Source organism: Triturus cristatus, chromosome 1_1, assembly GCF_964204655.1.
Source record: "Triturus cristatus chromosome 1_1, aTriCri1.1, whole genome shotgun sequence".
Taxonomy (NCBI): domain Eukaryota; kingdom Metazoa; phylum Chordata; class Amphibia; order Caudata; family Salamandridae; genus Triturus; species Triturus cristatus.
In genome coordinates, this window is record NC_140579.1 from 1173685558 (window position 1) to 1173697496 (window position 11939).

The following is an 11939-nucleotide window of genomic DNA, read 5'->3' on the forward strand; positions in this document are numbered from 1 at the left end:
GTAATTTTTGACAAAGTCTTCAGAGCGTTCAAACAATAGGCACAACAAGCAGGAAGGCAATGTATGCAAAGACAACATGTGAAGATTATACCAGCAATTGCTACCAGAAACATAAGAATCTTCCAACCCCAGGACGTGAATATACCCCAGAACCATCCGGAGAGGGTCCAAGTACCATTTTCTTGGTGTATGTCAGATGAGAGCCTATGCAACTTCTGTATGGCAGTATATACACTGGGGGCATGGTCTGGGATGTACACAGAGTAGCTACTGCCAATAACGCGACAGGCCCATACCCGATCAGCAAGAATTACATTTAAAACCATCCTGTTTTGTAAAGTGACGAGCCTCGTAGCCTGGAGCTCAGCAGTAATATTTCTCAGAATCCCTGCTGTTGTATTAATAACCCCTTCTACAATTCTTGTGAGCAGACGAATGTTAAGGCTATTGAACATGGGGCCCCAAATAGGTACAATACCCTTCATGGCATCGTCAAACTGTTGCAAATTGGTATTTGTCTGATCTATATCTTTTGTGTCAATAACCCTTCTCACTCGGGACAAGAATACACTTCTGCTCTGTAGCCGATGTTCTTTATGGTAACTGGCCAGAGGGATCAACAAACAAAGTAGACATTAGGGGGCAAAACAAAAGGTGGAATATTAATTGTGCTAAGTGGGATGGTAAAATTACATTTACTGTCCTCCACCTCTACCTCCCCGCTTCCCTGAACACAGAAAGCAGCTGTGGAGCTGACCACAGACACCGGTATTGGCTTATCCCTAGTCACATTACGATCTTGGAAGGAGCGGAAGTACTCAGAAGTGTTGAATCTCTGAAAATCAGCCATTTCCATTTGAAGCCATGCCCTATTCTTCACCTTGTCATATTTGTGCATACAAGAGTTTGGGGACAAAGTACCAGAGATGTTTAGTCCTGCCTTACCTATGGGAGTGAACTCATGATGGAAACATATATAGTCAGTCACAGTGTTATTAGAATCAGCAGGGGTCAAAACCTGACGGCAATGGTGGTGGAAATGGTGGTGTACCATTACAAGCAATTCGAACCAGCCCTCACAACTTCCAAGGTATGACAAAGGCATAGACAATAAATGATCTCTCTTATGAGTAGCCCAAAAACCCAACAATTCGTAATGCTAGATTCATTATGAGCTTGATACAGCATTTGTATAAAAACATAATCATTGTAAGTATTGCCACCTTCTTTTTTGTGGGGGTCCAAAGTAACAAAGATGTGTTCAAGGGGAATGGGTGTTGTACCAACCAAAGAATGTACAGGATTCTTCTCGTCCAGAAAATGGGATATCCCCAATACAATTATTAGTGCAATGACAATTATGGATGCAAAAACTATTTTACTTTTTGTGGACCTACCCCACACTGGGCGTGGAGGTGCAAATGGCTGTTCTTCTTCAGTAATAGGCCAACAAAACGGATACATTGTAAAGCAAAGGAAAAAAAGGAATGCAAGAAAACTAATGGCAAGGGGCAAGTGTTCCCAGTGTCCGTCTGAACCTCACTGGAAGGCTCCTATTGTTCAGCAACGTTGGCGCTCTTGAGCACCAGTGGTGGAGCTGCTCAGTCCTAGCTCGCAATGAATCCCATGTCGTCCAGGATAATGTACCCCCTTACAAGGGAGCACCTTCGATCTATCCTATCCAATGTCCGAACAATGCACCAATTTTGCCTCTCCCTAAACTACTGTTGGTACCATAGGCAAGGCACACCCTGACTTGCACAGTCCATCCCTACTAATCTGACTTCTCCTTTGGTGCACTGTTCCTCCGTCGGGGGCGCAAATTATACCGAGCTACTTCAAGCACAGAAGGGTCAATAAAAAGGGGCTCAGACACTGAACGGGTGTAAAAAGGGGCTCTTGAATGGCCTTGATATCCAGGGGCACTGCTTCATTTAGTACCTCATTATTCTTGGCCTCCGTTTGGGTCTACATAAGCTTAGCGTTCAAAAAGGGGACAAACCGTGGGACTTGCTCCCACTCCGTGTCCCCTATTCCTTCCTTAACCCACTGATCATAGGGTAAGGGTAGAGGCACTTTGCGGGAGTGTTGACTATGAATCCGGTTCTTTGTTCGCTGAAAATTCTTAATTAGGATAAAGTCACCAGGCCGAATATCATGTCCTGGCCCCTCGGTTACTGGCAGTAGGGAGTCTTGGATCTGTGAATAGAACACAGACTTCTAGTTAATTCATACAGCTAGTCTATTAACAGAGGATACTCAATGTCAAAAAACCTACGCAGATGCGGGATGCCCCAAACATATCCCGGGCATCCGAACACAACCTCGTAGGGTGACAATCCTGTCCTAGACTGCGCTTTCATTCTTGTGGACAAAAGGGCTAATGGTAAAGCATCTGGCCACTGCAACCCTTTGCTCTCCTGAATCTTTGCCAATTTCAGTTTGAGAGCACCATAGTACTTCTCAACCAAACCTCCGGACTGGGGGTGGTTTACAGCATGGAACCTTTGCCTCATATGTAGTCCCTCGCAAACTAGCTGGATAACTTTGGCATTAAAATGACTTCTGTTGTCACTCCAGATCAAGCGGGGTATGCCGAAGCGAGGAAAGAACTCTTAAAGGAGTACTTTTGCAGTCACCAGGGCTGTATTCTCTTTTGTGGAAAGAGCCTCAGCCCATTTACTGAATGCACAAACAACAACTAACACATATTTCAAATTATTGACTCAATCCATCTCTATGTAGTCTCATTGAAGGGCATCAAAAGGGAAAGTGGGAGGTGCAAAATTACCAGGTTGCATAGGGGTACCTTTTCCAGGATTGTGGACCATGCACACCATACAATGTTTTACCAAATGAGCGGCAGTCTTTGGGATATTGTCATTTTGCCACACTGGGTCTAACAATTTGCAAATACCTTTAGCGCTGATGTGAGCTGGCCCGTGTGCCGTGGTGACTATGGGAAGAACATATGCATCTGGTAGCATCCATCTCTGTGTCCTTGACTTATCAGTCCAACACCCCTCCTCATCCAAAAGTGTGTGCTTTCCTGACATATTGCTAATTCCTCTATCGTTGCCTAACTCTGTGTATCCTCAAACATGGTGACCTCGGGCACCCACCTAGCGGGACCTGCTACAAACATCCTCTCCATCTTCGATCGGGCTGTCTCTTCGGCTGTTTGGTCTGCAAGGCATTCCACATTGTCAGTAATTTTCTTGTGGCCGCTGAACTTTACCACTGCCAATTTCTTGGGGAGTGTCAATGCAGATAAAAGCCTATTTATGAGAGGGCCACGTTGGATCTTCATCCCATGGGAAGTGAGGAAATCTCTCTCTGCTCAGAGCCGCCTGAAATTATGGGCGACTCCGAAGGCATACTGGCTGTCAGTATAAATATTGACAACCAGTCCCTCGCTCAACTCACAGGCTTGAAAAAGGGCGACTAACTCGGCTGCTTGGGCGGAACTCGTGATGTCTGCCATTTGCAGCGTAGTAATTGCGTATGCTGCAGTGGTGGTGCCATTTGATAATTTGAAACAAGAGCCATTGACATGTAGCTCCCCTTGGGGGTCAGATAAGTGAACATCAGTCAAGTCTTCCCGTCCCTTCGTCTCTTCCTCCGTCCGAAAAATGCAATCATGTATGTCAATTTCCTTATTCTCAGAAGGGAGGGGTAGTAACGTGGCTGGATTCAGAGTGGCACAGCGTTTGATCGTGTTATGCTTTTGGAAGAGCGTCAGCTTGTAACCGGTCAGACGTGCATTGGTGAGGTGCTCAGTCCTTGTCTTATTCAAAAGTGTATCACACGCATGGGGTACCATAACTGTGAGATCAGTATTGAGTACGGGTCCCGCCGATTGTCTTATTGAGACGGCCACGCCCGCACTTGGAGAGCTCGGGAGGGCTCGGGCCACAGGGTCAAGTACAGCAGAGAAATAAGCACACGGCTGTTGCTTATCTCCAAATTTTTTGTTAAAACAGAAAGCGCGCAACCAGCCGTCTCGTGTATGTACAGCATGAACGGCTTGGTATAGTTAGGAGTACCAAGCACCGGAGCTGAGCAAAGTGCAGTTTTCAATTGCTCAAAAGACTGCTGACACTCTGGCACCCAAGGCAGGAATTCACGCACATCTTTAGTCATTAATACAAGCTGAGGTTTTGTTAGGAGGGAATAGGTTGGGGTCCATTGGCAACAATAGGAAGTAATGCCACTGAAAGCACGCACATCTTTCTGGGTTCTCGGAACAGGCATTTTGACAATGACACTGATGTGCTCAGGGGTCAATCTCCTACCCGCCTTCGACAGTAGGTGACCTAAATGGGTTACCTCCTGTCGACAATACTGGAATTTAGAAAGGGACACCTTATGACCATGGTCAGCTAAGTGGAGCAACAATTTACCCATACTGTCTCTGCAACCTTATTCTGTGTCTGAGGCGATGAGCAAGTCATCAACATATTGGAGTAATATATTACCGGTGGGAAGCGACAAAGATTCCAACTGACCTTTCAATGCCTTACTATAGATACTTGGACTCACTGTATAGCCTTGAGGAGCGAGACAGAATCTAAAACTTGTACTAGCTAGGGTGAACCCAAACAAGTACCTGCTGTCAGGATAAATAGGGATGCTGAAAATGGCATTTTTCAAGTCAATGACAGAAAAGAATTTAGCAGAGGGAGGGATCATCGTTAATAGAGTCGTAATATTAGGGACCACCAGAAACTGAGGAATTGCTATTTTGTTAACTTCACGCAAATCAATCACAAAGCAATAAACATCTTCATGATACACAGAGGGACCTGAAGGCGTCTGTTTGAGGATCAGAAGAATGGGACTGTTACAAACATTAGCAGTCGTCTCCTCAACCACTCCTTTCTCAATCAAATCTTATACAATCTTGATGAAAGCATGCTCACCTGCTTGCGGTATCTTATACTGAGGAATGCGGGGTAAAATTGCACCTTCCTTGACACGAATCGAAACAGGCGATATCTGCAACAAACCTACATCTGTGTTGCCCATTGCCCACAGTGTGGGTGGCACTTCTTTAAATTCAGCAGGAAGAGGTGAATCTTTTGACAGGCACTGATTAGCACACACAACATACGAAGCCACGGTCATGTAGACACTCTCTGGGGAGCAATAAATAGTGGAATGCATTTTTTTCCATAGATCCAAACCCAGCAAATTCTTTCCACAATTGGACGTCAACAAGAAGGGCGAATCCACAGTGAAAGGACCAAGAGGTATGGAAATGAGGCTCACAACCGGTACACCAAAAAATCCTACCAAAACATTAATATGGCCAGACAGAGCCACCCCAGGGACCAGGGAATAAGAAATAGAACTGTTGAACGCACCTGTATCCACAAAAATCTCTTTAGTCAAACCGTGCAAGTCTGCTCTGACATACGGACTTCTTTGGTCTACAGGTATCAAAACTGGTCCCTCACCCTGTCCTCGTCTGTCCTAACTGTAGGACATTCCAGTCACCTCATCCGTATCATAGTCTTCGTGGTAGTACTGTTTGCCCCTAGGATTGTCAAAGTAGTTCTGGTCAGTGCAACCCTTTGATGTCCCAACTGACTGAACCCTGTCCTGGCCACCGTCTCCACGACCCCATCCACGAGACCCTCGTCCCTGAGGAACTTCGATTTTCGATCACGATCGAATCGACCCGCCATTTTGTGGCCCGCCGCCGTTTTGTGTTGCCATCACTCAGGCAGCACGGCGAACAAAGTCTGTTCTGCTTTTTCTGTAGCCTGGTGTCAAAATACGTCCTCGGCCTCTATTTGCGAAGCTGGTGTTAGAACTAGCCGAGTACACTAATCCCTGTCTGGCTTTCTTAATCCTCGTTTCAACTATCTGTTGGCTCACACTATTCTTTCCTGACCATATCTTATCGACTGGCCTTTATTGTCTCCTGCTAGCATTCTCTTGTGTCACGACTGTCCTCCAATACACACAAACGTATCTCGCCACCTGCAAGTTAGTTATAATCTGTTAATGAATTAGTTTGAGGGTGGGGTGACAAACACAGTTGGAGGAGAGGTCTCTTCGAGTCATCTGATATTTCTGTTTTCAAACCTTTCCTATTGGTTTCGCCTTGTTTTCTAACTTTCCGATTGGCTCTTTCTTGTATGCTTTTGGAGTGTATTTCATCAATTATTATATCATTGTATAGTATTTAACCTGATGCGCCACAGAGTGAAGTGGCAGTCTCCTGAGAACCTACTCTGTGTACTTCTAGGATAACTGTACTAGCTGCAGCTAAATAAATCTGATCTTCTAACGCAGACAGAGTGTCCCGTGTCTCTGTGTAGCGAAGCAGGAGAACTCCGGAGACATAGGGCGTACCCTGCGCCGCCAGGCCCAAAATGTTCTGGTTCTTCAACTGGCGCCCAACGTGGGGCGGCTTCAGTGGTACCGGTTCTGCTCGAAGGTCGTGAGGAACCCCGCAAGAAAATTCCGGAGTGTTCGCGAGCCACACTAAGCGACCCCTGTATGTCGAAAGTGGTCCGAAGGTCTTTTGCAGCGTGGTTACTCCTTCCTGACGGCTACTGACGACCGCTGCCCTGACTGCCGCCCTGCTTTGGCCCATTCCTTTGATGATGTATGGTAAGGCGAGACGATAGACGGGCCTCTGTTGGTGGAAGAAGACGTCCTTAGTTAAGTATTTTCGTGGGTCCCGCCCACAATTTGGTTCTTTGTTTGATGTCCTTAGGTTTCTTAGATTTAACCTTTGCAAAAGTTAAAGCCGAGGGTAAGTGCATTTGTGCTGCGTAAACTGAGTTTTACTCCCTTGAAGTTTGTGAACAGTCTGGAGACATCTCGAGATGCCTGGTCTGACTAAGTTTGGAAGAATTTGTTGTCTTGGTTGTAATAGGGACTCCCGACTTGAGGATTCTTGTCCGATTCCTTCGGTTGGAACTCCCACATATGAGCTCTATTCGAAACATGGTATCGGCCCCATTGCCTTTAACGAGACATGGACTCGATACACGAAGAAAGATGGTGTTCTCAAATGGCCAGAAAACGGTAGTTTTGATCCTGATGTGCTAGATAATTTGGAAGCAGTTTTGTTCAAAAGAAAAGCACGGCCGGCAATGTTTGACTCTTTCCGCCTTTGGCGTAAGGAAGCCAAACAGGAAGAAATTAAACAAGCAAAACGAGATAGGAAAGCACAGGGTATGACAATTACACAGGCTGCCCAACAGTTCAAAAATGATGAAATTGATAATGCGACTGAAATTTCAGAAAGACAGCATCGTATGGCGATAGATAAATGCTATCCGGTGTTGCCTGTTTCTCCTTCTGATAATAAGAAAGATATAGAAGAAGATCCCCTAATGTCCCATTTATTAAGGTTGCTTCCACCCTATGTGCAAAATGCCAATGTACCTCAGCTGCTACAGCCTGCTCAGCTGCCAGTGGTACCTCCACCGGTTCCGGCTCTTCAGCATTTGCCTCCTCCAGTATTACCGCCCTTGCCGGTTTTACCGATAGTCTCAACTTCTTTGCCTTCATCCCCTGATCTTAGCTCTCCTTTGTCTTCTGCTCCTCCTGCAATTATCAGTTCTTCTCCTGTTAGTTCTCCTAATACTCTGTCTCCGATTCTTTTGTCTAGTTCACCGTCTGTGCGTAAGCGTCTCATAGACTCTGTCACTAGTATTCTATCTCCTTTCTTTGGAGCTTTAAATGTGTCTCCGGCTTTTGCTCGAAGACAGTCTCGTAGTCAGTTCCCTGATATTGAGGAACGAGAGTAGTTAGATTCTCTTGCACGAAGATGGATCAAGAAGGGTCCACAATACAGTGTGCTTGATATTATGCCTATCTTTTTGCAATGGAATGCGCCTACGCAAAGAAATGTCTTTAATGTAATGTGCGACATTCTCATTAAAGAATGGGAAGATGTGAGTTCGAGTCCGATCTCAAAAGATTTGTTAAATGTTCAAGCTGATTTTGAAAAAGGACTTATTGTAGGTTCCAAAGTTGAGGAAGCTGTAAGGACGCTTATCTCTTATAGATCCTTATTGTTTTCTCAGATTTTTCTTGATACCGATCCGTCGGTTAAACTGACGTCGAAAAATTACCCTATGAGAGAGGTTCCTCCAGTTTGGAAGGAGGCAGTTGCGGGAGTAGGTGGAAATGCGCCTATTCCTGCTCATTTCCAACGTATATGGGTACATGTCCCTTGGAAGAGATCTGAAGTGTTGGCCCTTAAGCAGATTCTACCAGATCCTCGTAAGAACCCTGCAGGTTATTACAAAGAATTATCGCAGACAATTGATGCTTGTATTATGAATCTAGCAGATATTGATATGCTAATGGGTAACGTGGTCCCACAGACAATATGGGCTAAGATTCGTAGAGAGGCTCACGCACAGGAACTAGGTGCTACTTGGGATGTCATAGCTAATACAGATAGAGACCAAGTGGGTGGCGCAAAGCCTGACGCTCTGATCTCGGAACTTCCTGGTAGAATCATTACGTTAATGAAAACTATGATGCCTGCACTGAGAGTTAATTGGGATAAACTATCAGCATGCAAACAAAAGAAAGATGAAAGTGTCTCTGACTTCTTTACTCGTTTCGAGGAGACATTTATCGACCACAGTGGTCAAGACATGGCTACAGAGGGTGGACAGCGATTATTCGTGGACAAATTTGTATTCAATTTGCTTCCCGAGCTGTCACACAAATTAAAAGATTCAGAAAGTTCTTGGGCTGTTTCTTCTTCTGCTCAGATATTGGCTACTGTGCAATATTATGAGAATAGGGATAAAGAGGAAAGAGAAAAGCAAGAGAAAAAGACGAAAGATTTAAAGACGAAGGTTCTCTTGCAGCAAGCCTATCCGCCACGTTATGCTCAGCCTCAGATTCAACAGCCACCGCAATTTCAGAGGTTGTATCAAAAACCTGAGTCATACAATCCGCGACCTTTGTTAGGTCCTAATCAATGTGCCTATTGTAGAGAGGAAGGTCACTTTAAAAGTAGTTATCCGGTTTTATTGCAGCGCAATGGAGCGTTATCCGCTCCACGAGATCGTGCTGGCCTCCAGTCAGCAAACAGAGGTAGAGGTCGGGGTGTGTTGACTCAAGAACAACGTGCCCTTCCTCCTCCCAATTCCATGAACTACTTTGATCAACAGAATGTGAGATCTACACAGTATTACAATGAAGACCATTATGTTGAAGGCGAGAATGAGAGTCTTTATGCTAACTAGGACAGCCATGGACAAAGTAAGGGAGTTGTGCCAATCCCAGTAGATCAAAATGGTCCTTATGTTAACGTCACTACAATGGGTGTTTTAGAGCCATTTCTTCTAGATACTGGAGCAATGAGAAGTTCTATCATTCATTCTAAACTCCCTGGGGCACCTTTGTCTGGCTTAACGAATGTTTCCGTAGGATTTTCTGGCGCCCCTGTTCGCAATCCAGTTTCTTGCCCTTTGCCTATTTCAGTTGGTCCTTATGATTTGGAAGCTCCACTTCTGTTGCCGAATGGTTGCGGTGAGAATCTGTTGGGTCTAGACCTATTGAAAAGAATGCATGCTACAATATATTGTTCTCCTTCAGGCGTACATCTTACTCTAGGTCAGACATTGGTCTCCCCAATGTATTTGTCCAAAGATCAATTTCCACCTGAATTGCTTTCTCTTCCAACAGCACTTTGGGCCACGGGTCCGAACGATGTGGGTTGTCTTGAGATTCCACCTTATGTTGTCACTCTCAAGCCTAATGTTGAATTACCGCGCATCCCACAATATAGAATTTCTGCTGAAGGTGAGAAAGCGCTTTTGGAAATCATTCATGACTTGATTCGGAAGGGTGTGGTTGAAGAAACAAGAGGTAACACATGCAATAGTCCTATTCTTCCTGTTCTTAAACGCACTGATCCTTCTCAGCCTCCTGTGTACCGTTTTGTAATTGATCTGCGAGAAGTAAACAAAATTGTGATTCCACAATTTCCTGTTGTTCCAGATATCACTGCCTTGTTGACAATGATACCTTCCACAGCAACTTGGTTCTCTGTTATCGATCTAAAGAATGCCTTCTTTAGTATTCCCATTGCAGAAGAGAGTAGGGATATTTTTGGTTTCTCTCTTGGAGGCCGAAGCTTCCGGTTTAAACGCACACCCCAAGGCTATTGTGAAAGTCCCTCCATTTATAGCCAAGCTTTAAAATGTCATCTTGATACTTTTCACTTGCCCTCTGGTGCTGCTCTTATCCAATATATGGACGACTTGTTAGTCGCCGCTGATTCAGAAGATATCTGCAAAGATGTCACTGTTGCTTTGTTACGCCACTTGTTTAAACTGAATCACAAGGTTTCACCTTCCAAACTACAGTATGTTTGTTGAGAGGTTACCTATTTGGGTCATCTCCTCTCAAAGGAGGGACGACGATTGACCCCAGAACGAATACAGGCGATTGCGCGAATGGCTGTACCATCCACACAAAGGGAAGTACGTGCCTTTCTGGGTATCACTTCTTACTGTAGGCAGTGGATCCCTAACTTCTCTCTAATTGCTAAACCTTTGTTGGCACTCACTTTAAAAGATACGCCTCAGCCCCTTCCATGGTCTGATGAGTGCCAAAAGAGTTTCACTGACTTACGTACCGCTCTGTGTTCTGCTCCTGTACTAGGTACTCCAGATTACACTAAGCCCTTTACGCTCTATGTGCATGAGAGAGAAGGTTGTGCATTGTCAGTTTTAGCGCAACAATTTGGAGACAAACAGCGACCATGTGCTTATTTTTCGGCTGCGTTAGATCCAGTAGCTAAAGCATTGCCCAGTTGTCTCAAAGCAACAGCAGCAGCAGCAATTTCTATACGACAGTCTGCTGGAATGGTGTTGGATAACACTCTCATTGTCATGGTGCCACATGCAGTGGATACTTTGCTAAACAGAACGAAAACAGCATCTTACGAGTGCACTTCTAACTGGTTACGAGCTGACGCTTTTGGCTAGTCACATACACATTAAGCGATGTAATACCCTAAATCCAGCTACTCTGTTGCCCCTTCCAAATGAGGAAAATGTTGAGAATCAGCATGATTATTTCTTCCGTACTGAGGAAGAGACAAAAGGAAGAATTGACCTGAGAGAATCCGGATGGGACTCTATGGGTAGATGGTTCTTGTTTCAAGATGTCTAATGGAGATACGGTTTCAGCCTATGCTGTAACTACTTTACATTCGATTGTGGAAACTGCACGCATTCGACACAATTCAGCGCAAGCAGCAGAGTTGATAGCACTAACGAGAGCTTGTGTATTATCAAAAGGGAAAAGAGTGAACGTATACACTGACAGCCAATACGCTTTTGGTGTAGCGTTCAATTTTGGGCGTCTCTGGAAGGAAAGGGGATTCCTAACTTCACATGGCACCAAAATACAACATGGTCAGTTGGTGACTGATCTCCTTGAGTCACTTGCCTTACCCATCCAAATAGCGATAGTGAAGTGTAGTGCACACAAGAAGATTACGGATGATGTTGGTCGAGGAAATGCATTTGCGGATGAAGTAGCGAAGAGAACAGCGAGAGATTCAACGAGTCGAATGTATGTGGCAGGTCCTGCGAATTGGGTTAGAGAGAGAGGAATGTATGAGAATACAGTGGAAAGTGAAAAGGCGATTCAGAAAGAGGCTTCGGAAAGAGAAATGAGCAAGTGGAATGAAAGTACGGGAATGTTAGATGAGATGGGTTGTTGGGTGGAATTATCTGAACATCAGCGTTGGCTGTTACCAGATGCCTATGTACTCCCAGTGGTTACTATGGCTCATGGTCCAGCTCACTTAAGTGCAAAAGGCATCTGTAAACTTCTGGCTCCAGTGTGGCAAAATGAAAATATCCCGAAATGTGCAGACAATGTAGTAAAGCACTGTATTGTTTGTTTAATGAACAACCCGGGAAAGGGAACCCCAA